Here is a 23,804-nt window from a genome sequence, read left to right on the forward strand (position 1 = left end):
AAAACCCTTTCTGCTATAGTGGGAGGTGAAAATTTCATGTTCTGAAGCTTCCCTGCAAAGTTATGGCACAATGCAGAAAATGCGTTTTCAGCATGAGACAAGGTCAATTACGGAACGCCAAACATAAAAATATGATAACTTTGAAAAAACACTTCAGACAGCTTAGATTTGATGTGCAACTACTAGAAAGACCCTTTCCGCTATAGTGGGAGGTGAAAATTTCATGTTCTGAAGTTTCCCTGCAAAGTTATGGCACAATGCAGAAAACGCGTTTTCAGCCAGAGATAAGGTCGATTCTGGAATGCCAAACATAAAAATGTTGATAACTTTGGAAAAACACTTCAGACAGCTTAGATTTGATGTGCAACTACTAGAAATACCCTTTCTGCTGTCGTGGGAGTTGAAAATTTCATGTTCTGAAGCTTCCCTGCAAAGTTATGGCACAATGCAGAAAACGTGTTTTCAGCCTGAGATAAGGTCGATTCTGGAACGCCAAACATAAGAATGTTGATAACTTTGGAAAAACACTTCAGACAGGTTAGATTTTATGTGCAACTACTAGAAGGACCCTTTCTGCTATAGTGGCAGGTTAAAATTTCATGTTCTGAAGCTTCCCTCGAAAGTTATGGCACAATGCAGAAAACGCGTTTTCAGCCTGAGATAAGGTCGATTCCGGAAAGCCAAACATAAAAATGTTGATAACTTTGGAAAAACACTTCAGACAGCTTAGATTTGATGTGTAACTACTGCAAAAAGCCTTTCTGCTATAGTGGGAGTTGAAAATTTCATGTTCTGAAGCTTTCCTGCAAAGTTATGGCACAATGCGTAAAACGTGTTTTCAGCCTGAGATAAGGTTGATTCCGGAACGCCAAACATAAGAATGTTGATAACTATGGAAAAACACATCAGACAGCTTAGATTTGATGAGCAACTACTAGAAAGACCCTTTCTGCTATAGTGGGAGGTGAAAATTTCATGTTCTGAAGCTTTCCTGCAAAGTTATGGCAAATTGCGTAAAACGCGTTTTCAGCCTGAGATAAGGTTGTTTCTGGAAAGCCAAACATAAGAATGTTTATAACTTTGGAAAAACACTTCAGACAACTTAGATTTGATGTGCAACTATTGGAAATACCCTTTCTGCTATAGTGGGAGGAAAAAAATTTCATGTTCTGAAGTTTCCCTGCAAAGTTACGGCACAATGCAGAAAACGCGTTTTCAGCCTCAGATAAGGTGATTTCCAGAACGCCAAACATAAGAATGTTGATAACTTTGGAAAAAAACTTCAGACAGCTTAGATTTGATGTGCAACTACTAGAAGGACCCTTTCTGCTATAGAGGGGTGTTAAAATTTCATGTTCTGAAGCTTCCCTGCAAAGTTATGGCAAAATATGTAAAACGCGTTTTCAGGCTGAGATAAGGTTGTTTCTGGAACGCCAAACATAAAAATGGTGTTAACTTTGGAAAAACACTTCAAACAGCTTAGATTTGATGTGCAACTACTAGAAAGAACCTTTCTGCTATAGTTGGAGGTGAAAATTTCATGTTCTGAAGTTTCCCTCCAAAGTTATGGCACAATGCAGAAAACACGTTTTCAGTCTGAGATAAGGTTGATTCCGGAACGCCAAACATAAGAATGTTGATAACTTTGGAAAGACACTTCAGACAACTTAGATTTGATATGCAACTACTAGAAATACCCTTTCTGCTATAGTGGGAGGAGAAAATTTCATGTTCTGAAGTCTCCTTGCAAAGTTATGGCACAATGCAGAAAATGCGTTTTCAGCCTGAGATAAGGTGGGTTCCAGAACGCCAAACATGAAAATGTTGATAACTTTGGAAAAACACTTCAAAAAGCTTAGATTTGATGTGCAACTACTAGAAAGACACTTTCTGCTATAGTGGGAGGTGAAAATTTCATGTTCTGAAGCTTCCCTGCAAAGTGATGGCACAATGCTGAAAACGCGTTTTCAGCCTGAGATAAGGTTGATTCTGGAACGCCAAACATAAGAATGTTGATAACTTTGGAAAAACACTTCAAACAGCTTAGATTTGATGTGCAACTATTAGAAAAACCCTTTCTGCTATAGTGGGAGATGAAAATTTCATGTTCTGAAGCTTCCCTGCAAAGTTATGGCACAATGCAGAAAACGCGTTTTCAGCCTGAGATAAGGTCGATTCCGGAAAGCCAAACATAAAAATGTTGATAACTTTGGAAATACACTTCAGACAGCTTAGATTTGATGTGCAACTACTGGAAAAAGCCTTTCTGCTATAGTGGGAGTTGAAAATTTCATGTTCTGAAGTTTCCCTGCAAAGTTATGGCACAATGCAGAAAACGCGTTTTCAGCATGAGACAAGGTCAATTACGGAACGCCAAACATAAAAATATGATAACTTTGAAAAAACACTTCAGACAGCTTAGATTTGATGTGCAACTACTAGAAAGACCCTTTCTGCTATAGTGGGAGGTGAAAATTTCATGTTTTGAAACTTCCCTGCAAAGTTATGGCACGTTGCAGAAAACGCATTTTCAGCCTGAGCTAAGGTCGATTCAAGAACGCCAAACATAAAAATGTTGAAAACTTTCAAAAAACACTTCATACAGCTTAGATTTTATGTGCAAGTACGAGAAAGACCCTTTCTGCTATAATGGGAATTGAAAATTTCATGTTCTGAAGCTTCCCTGCAAAGTTATGGCACAATGCCGAAAAAGCGTTTTCAGCCTGAGATAAAGTCGATTCCGGAACGCCAAACATAAAAATGTTGATAACTTTGGAAAAACACTTCAGACAGCTTAGATTTGATTTGCAATTACTAAAAAAACCCTTTCTGCCATTGTGGGAGGTGAAAATTTCATGTTCTGAAGCTTCACGGCAAAGTTATGGCACAATGTGTAAAACGCGTTTTCAGCCTGAGATAAGGTCGATTCCGGAACGCCAAACATAAAAATGTTGATAACTTTGGAAAAACACATCAGACAGCTTAGATTTGATGTGCCAGTACTAGAAAGACCATTTTTGCAATAGTGGGACTTGAAAATTTCATGTTCTGAAGTTTCCCTGAGAAGTTATGGCACAATGCTTAAAAGGCGTTTTCAGGCTGAGATAAGGTCGATTCCGGAACGCCAAACATTAAAATGTTGATAACTTTGGAAAAACACTTCAGACAGCTTAGATTTGATGTGCAACTACTAGAAAGACCCTTTCTGCTATAGTTCGAGGTGAACATTTCATGTTCTGAAGCTTCCCTGAGAAGTTATGGCACAATGCAGAAAACGCGTTTTCAGCCTGAGATAAGGTGGGTTCCGGAACGCCAAACATAAAAATGTTGATAACTTTGGAAAAACACTTCAGACAGCTTAGATTTGATGTGCAAGTACTAGAAAGACCCTTTCTGCTATAGTGGGAGGTGAACATTTCATGTTCTAAAGCTTCCCTGAGAAGTTATGGCACAGTGCAGACCATCCGTCTTCAGCCAGAGATAAGGTCGATTCTGGAACGCCAAACATAAAAATGTTGATAACTTTCGAAAAACACTTCAGACAGCTTAGATTTGATGTGCAACTACTAGAAAGACCCTTTCTGCTATAGTGGGACCTGAAAATGTCATGTTCTGAAGCTTCCCTGCAAAGTTATGGCACAATGCAGAAAACACGTTTTCAGCCTGAGATAAGGTGGGTTCCGGAACGCCAAACATAAAAATGTTGATAATTTTGGAAAAACACTTCAGACAGCTTAGATTTGATGTGCAACTACTAGAAAGACCCTTTCTGCTATAGTGGGAGGTGAACATTTCGTGTTCTGAAGCTTCCCTGAGAAGTTATGGCAGAATGCAGAAAACGCGTTTTCAGCCTGAGATAAGGTGGGTTCCGAAACGCCAAACTTAAAAATGTTGCTAACTTTGGAACAACATTTCAGACAGATTAGATTTGATGTGCAACTACTAGAAAGTCCTTTTCTGCTATAGTGGGAGGTGAAAATTTCATGTTCTAAAGGTTCCCTACAAAGTTATGGCACAATGCGTAAAACGCGTTTTAAGCCTGAGATAAGGTCGATTCCGGAACGCCAAACATAAAAATGTTGATATCTTTGGAAAAACACTTCAGACAGCTTAGATTTGATGTGCAACTGCTCGAAAGACCCTTTCTGCTATAGTGGGACATGAAAATTTCATGTTCTGAAGCTTCCCTGCAAAGTTATGGCACAATGCGTAAAACGCGTTTTCAGCCTGATATAAGGTCGATTCCGGAACGCCATACATAAAAATGTTGATAACTTTGGAAAAACACATCAGACAGCTTAGATTTGATGTGCAACTACTAGAAAGACCCTTTCTGCTATAGTGGGACGTGAAAATTTCATGTTCTGAAGCTTCCCTGCAAAGTTATGGCACAATGCAGAAAACACGTTTTCAGCTTGAGATAAGGTGGGTTCCGGAACGCCAAACATAAAAATGTTGATAACTTTGGAAAAACACTTCAGACAGCTTAGATTAGATGTGCAACTACTAGAAAGACCCTTTCTGCTATAGTGGGACATGAAAATTTCATGTTCTTAAGCTTCCCTGCAAAGTTATGGCACAATGCAGAAAACACGTTTTCAGCCTGAGATAAGGTGTGTTCCGGAACGCCAAACATAAAAATGTTGATAACTTTCGAAAAACACTTCAGAGAGATTAGATTTGATGTGCAGCTATTAGAAAGACCATGTTTGACATAGTGGGAGCTGAAAATTTCATGTTCTGATGCTTCCCTGCAAAGTTAAGGAACAATCCAGAAAACGCGTCTTCAGCCTGAGATAAGGTGGGTTCCTTAACGCCAAACATAAAAATGTTGATAACTTTGGAAAAACACTTCAGACAGCTTAGATTTGATGTGCAACTACTAGAAACAGCCTTTCTGCTACAGTGGGTGGTTAAAATTTCATGTTCTGAAGCTTCCCTGCAAAGTTGTGGCACAATGTAGAAAACGCGTTTTCAGCCTGAGATAAGGTGGGTTCCGGAACGCCAAACATAAAAATGTTGATAACTTTGGAAAAACACTTCAGACAGCTTAGATTTGATGTGCAACGAATACAAAGACCCTGTCTGTTATAGTGGGAGTTGAAAATTTCATGTTCTGAAGCTTCCCTGCAAAGTAAAGGAACAATGCCGAAAACGCGTTTTCAGCCTGACGTAAGGTGTGTTCCGGAACGCCAAACATAAAAATGTTGATAACTTTGGAAAAACACTTCAGACAGCTTAGATTTGATGTGCAACTACTAGAAAGACCCTTTCTGCTACAGTGGGAGGTTAAAATTTCATGTTCTGAAGCTTCCCTGCAAAGTTATGGCACAATGCAGAAAACGCGTTTTCAGCCTGAGTTAAGATGGGTTCCGGAACGCCAAACATAAAAATGTTGATAATTTTGGAAAAAACATTTCAGACAGCTTAGATTTGATGTGCAACTACTAGAAAGACCATTTCTGCTATAGCGGGAAGTGAAAATTTCATGTTCTGAAGCTTCCCTGCAAAGTTATGGCACAATGCGTAAAACGCGTTTTCAGCCTGATATAAGGTCGATTCCGGAACGCCATACATAAAAATGTTGATAACTTTGGAAAAACACTTCAGACAACTTAGATTTGATGTGCAACTACTAGAAAGACCCTTTCTGCTATAGTGGGACGTGAAAATTTCATGTTCTGAAGCTTCCCTGCAAAGTTATGGCACAATGCAGAAAACACGTTTTCAGCCTGAGATAAGGTGTGTTCCGGAACGCCAAACATAAAAATGTTGATAACTTTCGAAAAACACTTCAGAGAGATTAGATTTGATGTGCAGCTATTAGAAAGACCATGTTTGACATAGTGGGAGCTGAAAATTTCATGTTTTGATGCTTCCCTGCAAAGTTAAGGAACAATCCAGAAAACGCGTTTTCAGCCTGAGATAAGGTGGGTTCCTTAACGCCAAACATAAAAATGTTGATAACTTTGGAAAAACACTTCAGACAGCTTAGATTTGATGTGCAACTACTAGAAACAGCCTTTCTGCTACAGTGGGTGGTTAAAATTTCATGTTCTGAAGCTTCCCTGCAAAGTTGTGGCACAATGCAGAAAACGCGTTTTCAGCCTGAGATAAGGTGGGTTCCGGAACGCCAAACATAAAAATGTTGATAACTTTGGAAAAACACTTCAGACAGCTTAGATTTGATGTGCAACGTATACAAAGACCCTGTCTGTTATAGTGGGAGTTGAAAATTTCATGTTCTGAAGCTTCCCTGCAAAGTAAAGGAACAATGCAGACAACGCGTTTTCAGCCTGACGTAAGGTGTGTTCCGGAACGCCAAACATACAAATGTTGATAACTTTGGAAAAACACTTCAGACAGCTTAGATTTGATGTGCAACTACTAGAAAGACCCTTTCTGCTACAGTGGGAGGTTAAAATTTCATGTTCTGAAGCTTCCCAGCAAAGTTATGGCACAATGCAGAAAACGCGTTTTCAGCCTGAGTTAAGATGGGTTCCGGAACGCCAAACATAAAAATGTTGATAATTTTGGAAAAAACATTTCAGACAGCTTAGATTTGATGTGCAACTACTAGAAAGACCATTTCTGCTATAGCGGGAAGTGAAAATTTCATGTTCTGTAGCTTCCCTGAGAATTTATGGCACAATGCAGAAAATGCGTTTTCAGCTTGAGATAAGTTGGGTTCCGGAACGCAAAACATAAAAATGTTGATAACTTTCGAAAAACACTTCAGACAACTTAGATTTGATGTGCAACTACTAGAAAGACCCTTTCTGCTATAGTGGGACCTGAAAATTTCATGTTCTGAAGCTTCCCTACAAAGTTATGGCACAATGCGTAAAACGCGTTTTCAGCCTGATATAAGGTCGATTCCGGAACGCCATACATAAAAATGTTGATAACTTTGGAAAAACACATCAGACAGCTTAGATTTGATGTGCAACTACTAGAAAGACCCTTTCTGCTATAGTGGGACCTGAAAATTTCATGTTCTGAAGCTTCCCTACAAAGTTATGGCACAATGCGTAAAACGCGTTTTCGGCCTGATATAAGGTCGATTCCGGAACGCCATACATAAAAATGTTGATAACTTTGGAAAAACACATCAGACAGCTTAGATTTGATGTGCAACTACTAGAAAGACCCTTTCTGCTATAGTGGGACGTGAAAATTTCATGTTCTGAAGCTTCCCTGCAAAGTTATGGCACAATGCAGAAAACACGTTTTCAGCCTGAGATAAGGTGGGTTCCGGAACGCCAAACATAAAAATGTTGATAATTTTGGAACAACACTTCAGACAGCTTAGATTTGATGTGCAACTAGTAGAAAGACCCTTTCTGCTATAGTGGGAGGTGAAAATTTCATTTTCTGAAGCTTCCCTGCAAAGTTATGGCACAATGCGTAAAACGCGTTTTCAGCCTGAGATAAGGTTGATTCTGGAACGCCAGACATAAAAATGTTGATAACTTTGGAAAAAAACTTCAAACAGCTTAGATTTGATGTGCAACTACTAGAAAGACTCTTTGTGCTATAGTGGGAAGTGAACATTTCATGTTCTGAAGCTTCCCTGCAAAGTTATGGCACGATGCAGAAAACGCATTTTCAGCCTGAGAAAAGGTCGATTCCGAAACGCCAAACGTAAAAATGTTGATAACTTTGGAAAAACACTTCAGACAGCTTAGATTTGATGTGCAACTACTAGAAAGACCCTTTCTGCAATAGTGGGAGGTAAAAATTTCATGTTCTGAAGCTTCCATGCAAAGTTATGGCACAATGTAGACAACGCTTTTTCAGCCTGAGATAAGGTCGATTCTCGAACGCCAAACATAAAAATGTTGATAACTTTCGAAAAACACTTCAGACAGCTTAGATTTGATGTGCAACGACTAGAAAGACCCTTTCTGCTATAGTTGGAGGTCAAAATTTCATGTTCTGAAGTTTCCCTGGAAAGTTATGGGACAATGCAGTAAACGATTTTTCATCCTGAGATAAGGTCGATTCCGGAACGCCAAACATAAAAATGTTGATAACTTTCGAAAAACACTTCGGACAGCTTAGATTTGATGTGCAACTACTAGAAAGACCCTTTCTGCTATAGTGGGAGGTGAAAATTTCATGTTCTGAAGCTTCCTTGCAAAGTTATGGCACAATGCAGAAAATGCGTTTTCATCCTGAGATAAGGTCGATTCCGGAACACCAAACATAAAAATGTTGATAACTTTAGAAAAACACTTCAGACAGCTTAGATTTGATGTGCAACTACTAGAAAGACCCTTTCTCCTATAGTGGGAGGTCAAAATTTCTTGTTCTGAAGCTTCCCTGCAAAGTTATGGCACAATGCGTAAAACGCGTTTTCAGCCTGAGATAAGGTCGATTCCGAAACGCCAAACATAAAAATGTTGATAACTTTGGAAAAACACTTCAGACAGCTTAGATTTGATGTGCAACGACTAGAAAGACCCTTTCTGCTGTAGTGGGAGGTTAAAATTTCATGTTCGGAAGCTTCCATGCAAATTTATGGCACAATGCAGACAACGCGTTGTCAACCTGAGATAAGGTCGATTCCGGAACGCCAAACATAAAAATGTTGATAACTTTGGAAAAACACTTCAGACAGCTTAGAGTTGATGTGCAACAACTAGAAAGAAACTTTCTGCTATAGTGGGAGGAGAAAATTCCATGCACTGAAGCTCCCCTGAAAAGTTAAGGCACAATGCAGAAAACGCGTTTTCAGCCTGAGAAAAGGTTGATTCCGGAACGCCAAACATAAAAATGTTGATAACTTTGGAAAAACACTTCATACAGCTTAGATTTGATGAGCAACTACTAGAAAAACCCTTTCTGCTATAGTGGGAGGTGAACGTTTAATGTTCTGATGCTTCACTGCAAAGTTATGGCACAATGCAGAAAACGCGTTTTCAGGTTGAGATAAGGTGGGTTCCGGAACGCCAAACATAAAAATGTTGATAACTTTGGAAAAACACTTCAGACAGCTTAGATTTGATGTGCAACTACTAAAAAGACCCTTTCTGCTATAGTGGGAGGTGAAAATGTCATGTTCTGATGCTTCCCTGCAAAGTTATGGCAAAATATGTAAAGCGCGTTTTCAGGCTGAGATAAGGTCGATTCCGAAACGCCAAACATGAAAATGTTGATAACTTTGGAAAAACACTTTCGACAGCTTAGATTTGATGTGCAACTACTAGAAAGACGCATTCTGCTATAGTGGGAGGTTAAAATTTCAGGTTCTGAAGCTTCCCTGCAAAGTTATGGCACAATGCCTAAATCGTGTTTTCAGCCTGAGATAAGGTCGATTCCGGAACGGCAAACATAAAAGTGTTGATAACTTTGGAAAAACACTTCAGACAGCTTAGATTTGATGTGCAACTACTAGAAAGACCCTTTCTGCTATCGTGGGAGGTGAAAATTTCATGTTCTGAAGCTTCCCTGCAAAGTTATGGCACAATGCAGAAAACACGTTTTCAGCCTGAGATGAGGTTGATTTCAGAACGCCAAACATAAAAATGTTGAGAACTTTGGAAAAACACTTCAGACAGCTTAGATTTGATGTGCAAGTACTAGAAAGACCCTTTTCTGGTATACTGGGAGGTGAAAATTTCATGTTCTGAAGCTTTCCTGCAAAGTTATGGCACAATGCGTAAAACGCGTTTTCAGCCTGAGATAAGGTCGATTCCGGAACGCCAAACATCAAAATGTTGATAACTTTGGAAAAACACTTCAGACAGCTTAGATTTGATGTGCAACTACTCGAAAGACCCTTTCTGCTTTCGTGGCAGGTGAAAATTTCATGTTCTGAAGCTTCCCTGCAAAGTTATGGCACAATGCAGAAAACGCGTTTTCAGCCTCACATAAGGTCGATTCCGGAACGCCAAACATAAAAATGTTGATAACTTTGGAAAAACACTTCAAACAGCTTAGATTTGATGTGCAACTACTAGAAAAACCCTTTCTGCTATAGTGGGATGTGGAAATTTCATGTTCTGAAGCTTACCTACAAAGTTATGGCACAATGCAGAAAACATGTTTTCAGCCTGAGATATGGTTGATTCCGGAACGCCAAACATAAGAATGTTGATAACTTTGGAAAAACACTTCAGACAGCTTAGATTTGATGTGCAACTACTAGAAAGACCCTTTCTGCTATAGTGGGAAATGAACATTTCATGATCTGAAGGTTACCTGCAAAGTTATGGCACAATGCAGAAAACGCGTTTTCAGCCTAAGAAAAGGTCGATTCAGGAACACCAAACATAAAAATGTTGAAAACTTTCGAAAAACACTTCAGACAGCTTAGATTTGATGTGCAACTACTAGAAAGACCCTTTCTGCTATAGTGGGAGTTGAAAATTTCATGTTCTGAAGCTTTCCTGCAAAGTTATGGCACAATGCGTAAAACGCGTTTTCAGCCTGAGATAAAGTGGGTTCCGGAACGCCAAACATAAGAATGTTGATAACTTTGGAAAAACACTTCAGACAACTTAGATTTGATGTGCAACTACTTGAAATACCCTTTCTGCTATCGTGGGAGGTGAAAATTTCATGTTCTGAAGCTTCCCTGCAAAGTTATGGCACAATGCAGAAAACGCGTTTTCAGCCTGAGATGAGGTTGATTTCAGAACGCCAAACATAAAAATGTTGAGAACTTTGGAAAAACACTTCAGACAGCTTAGATTTGATGTGCAAGTACTAGAAAGACCCTTTCTGGTATAGTGGGAGGTGAAAATTTCATGTTCTGAAGCTTTCCTGCAAAGTTATGGCACAATGCGTAAAACGCGTTTTCAGCCTGAGATAAGGTCGATTCCGGAACGCCAAACATCAAAATGTTGATAACTTTGGAAAAACACTTCAGACAGCTTAGATTTGATGTGCAACTACTCGAAAGACCCTTTCTGCTTTCGTGGCAGGTGAAAATTTCATGTTCTGAAGCTTCCCTGCAAAGTTATGGCACAATGCAGAAAACGCGTTTTCAGCCTCACATAAGGTCGATTCCGGAACGCCAAACATAAAAATGTTGATAACTTTGGAAAAACACTTCAAACAGCTTAGATTTGATGTGCAACTACTAGAAAGACCCTTTCTGCTATAGTGGGATGTGGAAATTTCATGTTCTGAAGCTTACCTACAAAGTTATGGCACAATGCAGAAAACATGTTTTCAGCCTGAGATATGGTTGATTCCGGAACGCCAAACATAAGAATGTTGATAACTTTGGAAAAACACTTCAGACAGCTTAGATTTGATGTGCAACTACTAGAAAGACCCTTTCTGCTATAGTGGGAAATGAACATTTCATGATCTGAAGGTTACCTGCAAAGTTATGGCACAATGCAGAAAACGCGTTTTCAGCCTAAGAAAAGGTCGATTCAGGAACACCAAACATAAAAATGTTGAAAACTTTCGAAAAACACTTCAGACAGCTTAGATTTGATGTGCAACTACTTGAAATACCCTTTCTGCGATAGTGGGAGGTCAAAATTTCATGTTCTGAAGCTTCCCTGCAAAGTTATGGCACAATGCGTAAAACGCGTTTTCAGGCTGAGATAAGGTCGATTCCGAAACGCCAAACATAAAAATGTTGATAACTTTGGAAAAACACTTCAGACAGCTTAGATTTGATGTGCAACGACTAGAAAGACCCTTTCTGCTGTAGTGGGACGTTAAAATTTCATGTTCGGAAGCTTCCCTGCAAAGTTATGGCACAATGCGTAAAACGCGTTTTCAGCCTGAGATAAGGTCGATTCTGGAACGCCAGACATAAAAATGTTCATAACTTTCGAAAAACACTTCAGACAGCTTAGATTTGATGTGCAACTACTAGAAAGACCCTTTCTGTTATAGTGGGAGGTGAAAATTCCATGCACTGAAGCTCCCCTGAAAAGTTAAGGCACAATGCAGAAAACGCGTTTTCAGCCTGAGAAAAGGTTGATTCCGGAACGCCAAACATAAAAATGTTGATAACTTTGGAAAAACACTTCATACAGCTTAGATTTGATGAGCAACTACTAGAAAGACCCTTTCTGCTATAGTGGGAGGTGAACGTTTAATGTTCTGATGCTTCACTGCAAAGTTATGGCACAATGCAGAAAACGCGTTTTCAGCTTGAGATAAGGTGGGTTCCGGAACGCCAAACATAAAAATATTGATAACTTTGGAAAAACACTTCAGACAGCTTAGTGTTGATGTGCAACTACTAGAAAAACCCTTTCTGCTATAGTGGGAGGTGAAATTTACATTTTCTGAAGCTTCCCTGCAAAGTTATGGCACAATGCGTAATACGCGTTTTCAGCCTGAGATAATGTCGATTCCGGAACGCCAAACATAAAAATGTTGATAACTTTCGAAAAACACGTCAGACAGCTTAGATTTGATGTGCAACTACTAGAAAGACCCTTTCTGCTATAGTGGGAGGTGAACATTTCATGTTCTGAAGCTTCCCTGAGAAGTTATGGCACAATGCAGAAAACGCGTTTTCAGCCTGAGATAAGGTCGATTCTGGAACGCCAAACATAAAAATGTTGATAACTTTCGAAAAACTCTTCAGACAGCTTAGATTTGATGTGCAGCTACTAGAAAGACCCTTTCTGCTATAGTGGGAGGTGAAAATTTTAATTTCTGAAGATTCCCTGCAAAGTTATGGCACAATGCGTAAAAAGCGTTTTCAGCCTGAGATAAGGTCGATTCCGAAACGCCAAACATAAAAATGTTGATAACTTTGGAACAACACTTCAGACAGCTTAGATTTGATGTGCAACTACTAGAAAGACCCTTTCTGCTATAGTGGGAGGTCAAAATTTCATGTTCTGAAGCTTCCCTGGAAAGTTATTGGAGAATGCAGAAAACGATTTTTCATCCTGACATAAGGTCGATTCCGGAACGCCAAACATAAAAATGTTGATAACTTTCGAAAAACACTTCGGACAGCTTCGATTTGATGTGCAACTACTAGAAAGACCCTTTCTGCTATAGTGGGAGGTGAAAATTTCATATTCTGAAGCTTCCCTGCAAAGTTATGGCACAATGCAGAAATCGAGTTTTCAGCCTGAGATAAGGTGGGTTCCGGAACGCCAAACATAAAAATGTTGATAACTTTGGAAAAACACTTCAGACAGCTTAGAGTTGATGTGCAACGACTAGAAGGACCCTTTCTGCTATAGTGGGAGGTGAAAATTTCATGTTCTGAAGCTTCCATGAGAAGATATGGCACAATGCAGAAAACGCGTTTTCAGCCTGAGATAAGGTCGATTCTGGAACGCCAGACATAAAAATGTTGATAACTTTGGAAAAACACTTCAGACAGCTGAGATTTGATGTGCAAATACTAGAAAGAGCCTTTCTGCTAGAGTGGGAGGTGAAAATTTCATTTTCTGAAGCTTCCCAGCAAAGTTATGGCAAAATGCGTAAAACGCGTTTTCAGCCTGAGATAAGGTCGATTCTGGAACGCCAGACATAAAAATGTTGATAACTTTGGAAAAACACTTCAGACAGCTTAGAGTTGATGTGCAACAACTAGAAGGACCCTTTCTGTTATAGTGGGAGGTGAAAATTCCATGCACTGAAGCTCCCCTGAAAAGTTAAGGCACAATGCAGAAAACGCGTTTTCAGCCTGAGAAAAGGTTGATTCCGGAACGCCAAACATAAAAATGTTGATAACTTTGGAAAAACACTTCATACAGCTTAGATTTGATGAGCAACTACTAGAAAGACCCTTTCTGCTATAGTGGGAGGTGAAATTTACATTTTCTGAAGCTTCCCTGCAAAGTTATGGCACAATGCGTAATACGCGTTTTCAGCCTGAGATAATGTCGATTCCGGAACGCCAAACATAAAAATGTTGATAACTTTCGAAAAACACGTCAGACAGCTTAGATTTGATGTGCAACTACTAGAAAAACCCTTTCTGCTATAGTGGGAGGTGAAATTTACATTTTCTGAAGCTTCCCTGCAAAGTTATGGCACAATGCGTAATACGCGTTTTCAGCCTGAGATAAGGTGGGTTCCGGAACGCCAAACATAAAAATGTTGATAACTTTGGAAAAACTCTTCAGACAGCTTAGTGTTGATGTGCAACTACTAGAAAAACCCTTTCTGCTATAGTGGGAGGTGAAATTTACATTTTCTGAAGCTTCCCTGCAAAGTTATGGCACAATGCGTAATACGCGTTTTCAGCCTGAGATAATGTCGATTCCGGAACGCCAAACATAAAAATGTTGATAACTTTCGAAAAACACGTCAGACAGCTTAGATATGATGTGCAACTACTAGAAAGACCCTTTCTGCTATAGTGGGAGGTGAACATTTCACGTTCTGAAGCTTCCCTGAGAAGTTATGGCACAATGCAGAAAACGCGTTTTCAGCCTGAGATAAGGTCGATTCTGGAACGCCAAACATAAAAATGTTGATAACTTTCGAAAAACACTTCAGACAGCTTAGATTTGATGTGCAGCTACTAGAAAGACCCTTTCTGCTATAGTGGGAGGTGAAAATTTCATTTCTGAAGATTCCCTGCAAAGTTATGGCACAATGCGTAAAAAGCGTTTTCAGCCTGAGATAAGGTCGATTCCGAAACGCCAAACATAAAAATGTTGATAACTTTGGAAAAACACGTCAGACAGCTTAGATTTGATGTGCAACTACTAGAAAGACCCTTTCTGCTGTAGTGGGAGGTAAAAATTTCGTGTTCGGAAGCTTCCATGCAAATTTATGGCACAATGCAGACAACGCGTCGTCAACCTGAGATAAGGTCGATTCTGGAACGCCAAACATAAAAATGTTGATAACTTTCGAAAAACACTTCAGACAGCTTAGATTTGATGTGCAACTACTAGAAAGACCCTTTCTGCTATAATGGGAGGTCAAAATTTCATGTTCTGAAGCTTCCGTGAGAAGTTATGGCACAATGCAGAAAACACGTTTTCAGCCTGAGATAAGGCGGGTTCCGAAACGCCAAACATAAAAATGTTGATAACTTTCGAAAAACACTTCAGACAGCTTAGATTTGATGTGCAACTACTAGAAAGACCCTTTCTGCTATAGTGGGAGGTGAAAATTTCATATTCTGAAGCGTCCCTGCAAAGTTATGGCACAATGCAGAAATCGAGTTTTCAGCCTGAGATAAGGTGGGTTCCGGAACGCCAAACATAAAAATGTTGATAACTTTGGAAAAACACTTCAGACAGCTTAGAGTTGATGTGCAACGACTAGAAGGACCCTTTCTGCTATAGTGGGAGGTGAAAATTTCATGTTCTGAAGCTTCCCTGAGAAGATATGGCACAATGCAGAAAACGCGTTTTCAGCCTGAGATAAGGTGGGTTCCGGAACGCCAAGCGTAAAAATGTTGATAACTTTGGAACAACACTTCAGACAGCTGAGATTTGATGTGCAAATACTAGAAAGAGCCTTTCTGCTATAGTGGGAGGTGAAAATTTCATTTTCTGAAGCTTCCCAGCAAAGTTATGGCAAAATGCGTAAAACGCGTTTTCAGCCTGAGATAAGGTCGATTCTGGAACGCCAGACATAAAAATGTTGATAACTTTGGAAAAACACTTCAGACAGCTTAGATTTGATGTGCAACTACTAGAAAGACCCTTTCTGCTATAGTGGGAGGTGAACATTTCATGTTCTGAAGCTTCTCAGCAAAGTTATGGCACAATGCAGAAAACGCGTTTTCAGCCTGAGATAAGGTGGGTTCCGAAACGCCAAACGTAAAAATGTTCATAACTTTGGAAAAACACTTCAGACAGCTTAGATTTGATGTGCAACTACTAGACAGACCCTTTCTGCTATAGTGGGAGGTTAAAATTTCATGTTCGGAAGCTTCCATGCAAAGTTATAGCACAATGCAGACAACCCGTTTTCAGCCTGAGATAAGGTCGATTCTGGAACGCCAAACATAAAAATGTTGATAACTTTCGAAAAACACTTCAGACAGCTTAGATTTGATGTGCAACGACTAGAAGGACCCTTTCTGCTATAGTGGGAGGTCAAAATTTCATGTTCTGAAGTTTCCCTGGAAAGTTATGGGACAATGCAGTAAACGATTTTTCATCCTGAGATAAGGTCGATTCCGGAACGCCAAACATAAAAATGTTGATAACTTTCGAAAAACATTTCGGACAGCTTAGATTTGATGTGCAACTACTAGAAAGACCCTTTCTGCTATAGTGGGAGGTGAAAATTTCATGTTCTGAAGCTTCCTTGCAAAGTTATGGCACAATGCAGAAAATGCGTTTTCATCCTGAGATAAGGTCGATTCCGGAACACCAAACATAAAAATGTTGATAACTTTCGAAAAACACTTCAGACAGCTTAGATTTGATGTGCAACTACTAGAAAGACCCTTTCTGCTATAGTGGGATGTCAAAATTTCATGTTATGAAGCTTCCCTCGAAGGTTATGGGACAATGCAGAAAACGCGTTTTCAGCCTCAGATAAGGTCGATTCTGGAACGCCAAACTTAAAAATGTTGATAACTTTGGAAAAACACTTTAGACAGCTTAGATTTGATGTGCAACTACTAGAAAGACCCTTTCTGCTATAGTGGGAGGTGAACATTTCATGTTCTGAAGCTTCCCTGAGAAGTTATGGCACAATGCAGAAAATGCGTTTTCAGCCTGAGATAAGGTGGGTTGCGAAACACCAAACTTAAAAATGTTGCTAACTTTGGAACAACATTTCAGACAGATTAGATTTGATGTGCAACTACTAGAAAGTCCCTTTCTGCTATAGTGGGAGGTGAAAATTTCATGTTCTAAAGGTTCCCTGCAAAGTTATGGCACAATCCGTAAAACGCGTTTTAAGCCTGAGATAAGGTCGATTCCGGAACGCCAAACATAAAAATGTTGATAACTTTGGAAAAACACTTCAGACAGCTTAGATTTGATGTGCAACTACTAGAAAGACCCTTTCTGCTATAGTGGGATGTCAAAATTTCATGTTATGAAGCTTCCCTCGAAAGTTATGGGACAATGCAGAAAACGCATTTTCATCCTGAGATTAGGTCGATTCCGGAACTCCAAACATAAAAAATGTTGATAACTTTCGAAAAACACTTCAGACAGATTAGATTTGATGTGCAACTACTAGAAAGACCCTTTCTGCTATATTGGGAGGTCAAAATTTCATGTTCTGAAGCTTCCCTGCAAAGTTATGGCACAATGCAGAAAACGCGTTTTCAGCCTGAGAAAAGGTCGGTTCCGGAACGCCAAACATAAGAATGTTGATAACTTTGGAAAAACACTTCAAACAGCTTAGATTTGATGAGCAACTACTAGAAAGACCCTTTCTGCTATAGTGGGAGGTGAAAATTTCATGTTCTGAAGCTTCCCTGCAAAGTTATGGCACAATGCAGAAAACGCGTTTTCAGCCTGAGATAAGGTGGGTTCCACAACGCCAATCATAAAAACGTTGATAACTTTGGAAATACACTTCAGACAGCTTAGATTTGATGTGCAACTACTAGAAAGACCCTTTCTGCTATAGTTGGAGGTGAAAATTTCATGTTCTGAAGTTTCCATGCAAAGTTATGGCACAATGCAGAAAACACGTTTTCAGTCTGAGATAAGGTCGATTCCAGAAAGCCAAACATAAAAATGTTGATAACTTTGGAAAAACACTTCAGACAGCTTAGATTTGATGTGCAACTGCTGGAAAGAGCCTTTCTGCTATAGTGGAAGTTCAAATTTCATGTTCTGAAGCTTCCCTGCAAAGTTATGGCACATTACAGAAAACGCGTTTTCAGCCTGAGATAAGGTTGATTCAGGAACACCAAACATAAAAATGTTGAAAATTTTCGAAAAACACTTCAGACAACTTAGATTTGATATGCAACTACTAGAAATACCCTTTCTGCTATAGTGGGAGGAGAAAATTTCATGTTCTGATGTCTCCCTGCAAAGTTATGGCACAATGCAGAAAACGCGTTTTCAGCTTGAGACAAGGTGGGTTCCAGAACGCCAAACATAAAAATGTTGATAACTTTGGAAAAACACTTCAGACAGCTTAGATTTGATGCGCAACTACTAGAAAGACCCTTTCTGCTATATTGGGAGGTCAGAATTTCATGTTCTGAAGGTTCCCTGCAAAGTTTTTGGACAATGCAGAAAATGGTTTTTCATCCTGAGATAAGGTCGAAAACGTGTTATTAGCCTCAGATAAGGTCGATTCTGGAACGCCAAACTTAAAAATGTTGATAACTTTGGAAAAACACTTTAGACAGCTTAGATTTGATGTGCAACTACTAGAAAGACCCTTTCTGCTATAGTGGGAGGTGAACATTTCATGTTCTGAAGCTTCCCTGAGAAGTTATGGCACAATGCAGAAAATGCGTTTTCAGCCTGAGATAAGGTGGGTTCCGAAACGCCAAACTTAAAAATGTTGCTAACTTTGGAACAACATTTCAGACAGATTAGATTTGATGTGCAACTACTAGAAAGTCCCTTTCTGCTATAGTGGGAAGAGAAAATTTCATGTTCTGATGTCTCACTGCAAAGTTATGGCACAATGCAGAAAACGCGTTTTCAGCCTGAGACAAGGTGGGTTCCAGAACGCCAAACATAAAAATGTTGATAACTTTGGAAAAACACTTCAGACAGCTTAGATTTGATGCGCAACTACTAGAAAGACCCTTTCTGCTATATTGGGAGGTCAGAATTTCATGTTCTGAAGGTTCCCTGCAAAGTTGTTGGACAATGCAGAAAATGGTTTTTCATCCTGAGATAAGGTCGATTCCGGAAAGCCAAACATTAAAATGTTGATAACTTTGGAAAAACACTTCAGACAGCTTAAATTTGATGTGCAACTACTGGAAAGACCCTTTCTGCTATAGTGGGAGGTCAAAATTTCATGTTCTGAAGCTTCCCTGGAAAGTTATGGGACAATGCAGGAAATGATTTTTCATCCTGAGATAAGGTCGATTCCGGAACGCCAAACATAAAAATTTTGATAACTTTCGAAAAACACTTCAGACAGCTTAGATCTGATGTGCAACTACTAGAAAGACCCTTTCTGCTATAGTGGGAGGTGAACATTTCATGTTCTGAAGCTTCGCTGAGAAGTTATGGCACAATGCAGAAAACGCGTTTTCAGCCTGAGATAAGGTGGGTTCCGGAACGCCAAGCGTAAAAATGTTGATAACTTTGGAACAACACTTCAGACAGCTGAGATTTGATGTGCAAATACTAGAAAGAGCCTTTCTGCTATAGTGGGAGGTGAAAATTTCATTTTCTGAAGCTTCCCTGCAAAGTTATGGCACAATGCGTAAAACGCGTTTTCAGCCTGAGATAAGGTCGATTCCGGAACGCCAGACATAAAAATGTTGATAACTTTGGAAAAACACTTCAGACAGCTTAGATTTGATGTGCAACTGCTAGAAAGACCCTTTCTGTTATAGTGGGAGGTGAAAATTCCATGTACTGAAGCTCCCCTGAAAAGTTAAGGCACAATGCAGAAAACGCGTTTTCAGCCTGAGATAAGGTGGGTTCCGGAACGCCAAACGTAAAAATGTTGATAACTTTGGAACAACACTTCAGACAGCTGAGATTTGATGTGCAAATACTAGAAAGAGCCTTTCTGCTATAGTGGGAGGTGAACATTTCATGTTCTGAAGCTTCCCTGAGAAGTTATGGCACAATGCAGAAAACGCGTTTTCAGCTAGAGATAAGGTGGGTTCCGAAACGCCAAACGTAAAAATGTTGATAACTTTGGAAAAACACTTCAGACAGCTTAGATTTGATGTGCAACTACTAGAAAGACCCTTTCTGCTACAGTGGGAGGTGAAAATTTCATGTTCTGAAGCTTCCCTGCAAAGTTATGGCACAATGCAGAAATCGAGTTTTCAGCCTGAGATAAGGTGGGTTCCGAAACGCCAAACGTAAAAATGTTGATAACTTTGGAACAACACTTCAGACATCTTAGATTTGATGTGCAACTACTAGAAAGACCCTTTCTGCTATAGTGGGAGGTGAAAATTTCATTTTCTGAAGCTTCCTTACAAAGTTATGGCACAATGCAGAACATGCGTTTTCATCCTGAGATAAGGTCGATTCCGGAACGCCAAACATAAAAATGTTGATAACTTTCGAAAAACACTTCGGACAGCTTAGATCTGATGTGCAACTACTAGAAAGACCCTTTCTGCTATAGTGGGAGGTGAACATTTCATGTTCTCAAGCTTCCCTGAGAAGTTATGGCACTATGCAGAAAACGCGTTTTCAGCCTGAGATAAGGTCGATTCTGGAACGCCAAACATAAAAATGTTGATAACTTTCGAAAAACACTTCAGACAGCTTAGATTTGATGTGCAACTACTAGAAAGACCCTTTCTGCTATAGTGGGAGGTGAACATTTCATGTTCTGAAGCTTCCCTGAGAAGTTATGGCACAATGCAGAAATCGAGTTTTCTGCCTGAGATAAGGTGGGTTCGGAAACGCCAAACGTAAAAATGTTGATAACTTTGGAAAAACACTTCAGACAACTTAGAGTTGATGTGCAACTACTAGAAGGACCCTTTCTGTTATAGTGGGAGGTGAAAATTCCATGTACTGAAGCTCCCCTGAAAAGTTAAGGCACAATGCAGAAAACGCGTTTTCAGCCTGAGATAAGGTGGGTTTCGGAACGCCAAACATAAAAATGTTGATAACTTTGGAAAAACACTTCAGACAGCTTAGAGTTGATGTGCAACGACTAGAAGGACCCTTTCTGTTATAGTGGGAGGTGAACATTTCATGTTCTGAAGCTTCCCTGAGAAGTTATGGCACAATGCAGAAAACGCGTTTTCAGCCTGAGATAAGGTGGGTTCCGGAACGCCAAGCGTAAAAATGTTGATAACTTTGGAACAATACTTCTGACAGCTTAGATTTGATGTGTAACTACTAGAAAGACCCTTTCTGCTATAGTGGGAGGTGAAAATTTCATGTTCTGAAGCTTCCTTGCAAAGTCATGGCACAATGCAGAAAATGCGTTTTCAGCCTGAGATAAGGTCGATTCCGGAACGCCAAACATAAAAATGTTGATAATTTTGGAAAAACACTTCAAACAGCTTATATTTGATGTGCAACTACTAGAAAAACCCTTTCTGCTATAGTGGGAGGTGAAAATTTCATTTTCTGAAGCTTCCCTGCAAAGTTATGGCACAAAGCGTAAAAAGCGTTTTCAGCCTGAGATAAGGTCGATTCCGGAACGCCATACATAAAAATGTTGATAACTTTGGAAAAACACTTCAGACAGCTTCGATTTGATGTGCAACTACTAGAAAGACCCTTTCTGCTATAGTGGGAGGTGAACATTTCATGTTCTGAAGCTTCCCTGAGAAGTTATGGCATAATGCAGAAAACGCGTTTTCAGCCTGAGATAAGGTGGGTTCCGAAACGCAAAACGTAAAAATGTTGATCACTTTGGAATAACACTTCAGACAGCTTAGATTTGATGTGCAACTACTAGAAAGACCCTTTCTGCTATAATGGAAGGTGAAAATTTCATGTTCTAAAGGTTCCCTGCAAAGTTATGGCACAATGCGTAAAACGCGTTTTCAGCCTGAGATAAGGTCGATTCCGGAACGCCAAACATTAAAATGTTGATAACTTTGGAAAAACACTTCAGACAGCTTAGATTTGATGTGCAAGTACCAGAAAGACCCTTTCTGCTATAGTGGGAGGTGAACATTTCATGTTCTGAAGCTTCCCTGAGAAGTTATGGCACAATGCGTAAAACGCGTTTTTAGGCAGAGATAAGGTCGATTCCGGAACGCCAAACATTAAAATGTTGATAACTTTGGAAAAACACTTCAGACGGCTTAGATTTGATGTGCAACTACTAGAAAGACCCTTTCTGCTATAGTGGGAGGTCGAAATTTCATGTTCTGAAGCTTCCCTGGAAAGTTATGGGACAATGCAGAAAACGATTTTTCATCCTGAGATAAGGTCGATTCCGGAACACCAAACATAAAAATGTTGATAACTTTCGAAAAACACTTCGGACAGCTTAGATCTGATGTGCAACTACGAGAAAGACCCTTTCTGCTATCGTGGGAGGTGAACATTTCATGTTCTGAAGCTTCCCTGAGAAGTTATGGCACAATGCAGAAAAGACGTTTCCAGCCTGACATAAGGTGGATTCCAGAACGCTAAACATAAAAATGTAGATAACTTTGGAAAAACACTTCAGACAGCTTATATTTGATGTGCAACTACTAGAAAGACAATTTCTGCTATAGTGGTAGGTGAAACTTTCGTGTTCTGAAGCTTTCCTTCAAAGTTATGGCATAATGCAGAAAACGCGTTTTCAGCCAGAGATAAGTTGGGTTCCGGAATGGCAAACATAAAAATGTTGATAACTTTCGAAAAACACTTCAGACAGCTTAGATTTGATGTGCAGCTACTAGAAAGATCCTTTCTCCTACAGTGGGAGGTTAAAATTTCATGTTCTGAAGCTTCCCTGCAAAGTTATGGCACAATGCAGAAAACGCGTTTTCAGTCTGAGATAAGGTAGTTTCCGGAACGCCAAACATAAAATTGTTGATAACTTTGGAAAAAACATTTCAGACAGCTTAGATTTGATGTGCAACTACTAGAAGGAACCTTTCTGCTACAGTGGGAGGTTAAAATTTCATGTTCTGAAGCTTCTCTGCAAAGTTATGGCACAATGCAGAAAACGCGTTTTCAGCCTGAGATAAGGTGGGTTCCGGAACGGCAAACATAAAAATGTGGATAACTTTGGAAAAACACTTCAGACAGCTTATATTTGATGTGCAACTACTAGAAAGACAATTTCTGCTATAGTGGTAGATGAAACTTTCATGTTCTGAAGCTTTCCTTCAAAGTTATGGCATAATGCAGAAAACATGTTTTCAGCCAGAGGTAAGGTGGGTTCCGGAACGGCAAACATAAAAATGTTGATAACTTTCGAAAAACACTTCAGACAGCTTAGATTTGATGTGCAACTACTAGAATGACCCTTTCTGCTAAAGTGGGACGTGAAAATTTCATGTTCTGAAGCTTCCCTGAGAAGTTATGGCACAATGCGTAAAAGGCGTTTTCAGGCTGAGATAAGGTCGATTCCGGAACGCCAAACATTAAAATGTTGATAACTTTGGAAAAACACTTCAGACAGCTTAGATTTGATGTGCAACTACTAGAAAGACCCTTTCTGCTATAGTTCGAGGAGAACATTTCATGTTCTGAAGCTTCCCTGAGAAGTTATGGCACAATGCAGAAAACGCGTTTTCAGCCTGAGATAAGGTGGGTTCCGAAACGCCAAACGTAAAAATGTTGATCACTTTGGAACAACACTTCAGACAGCTTAGATTTGATGTGCAACTACTAGAAAGACCCTTTCTGCTATAGTGGGAGGTGAACATTTCATGTTCTAAAGCTTCCCTGAGAAGTTATGGCACAATGCAGAAAACGCGTTTTCAGCTTGAGATAAGGTGGGTTCCGGAACGCCAAACATAAAAATGTTGATAACTTTCGAAAAACACTTCAGACAGCTTAGATTGTGTGTGCAACTACTAGAAAGACCATTTCTGCTATAGTGGGAGGTTAAAATTTCATGTTCTGAAGCTTCCCTGCAAAGTTATGGCACAATGCAGAAAACGCATTTTCAGCCTGAGATAAGGTCGATTCTGGAACGCCAAACATAAAAATGTTGATAACTTTGGAAAAACACTTCAGACAGCTTAGATTTGATGTGCAACTACCAGAAAGACCCTTTTTGCTGTAGTGGGATGTGAAAATTTCATGTTCTGAAGCTTCCCTGCAAAGTTATGGCATAACGCAGAAAAGACG

Source organism: Synchiropus splendidus, chromosome 6, assembly GCF_027744825.2.
Source record: "Synchiropus splendidus isolate RoL2022-P1 chromosome 6, RoL_Sspl_1.0, whole genome shotgun sequence".
In the NCBI taxonomy this organism is placed as follows: domain Eukaryota; kingdom Metazoa; phylum Chordata; class Actinopteri; order Syngnathiformes; family Callionymidae; genus Synchiropus; species Synchiropus splendidus.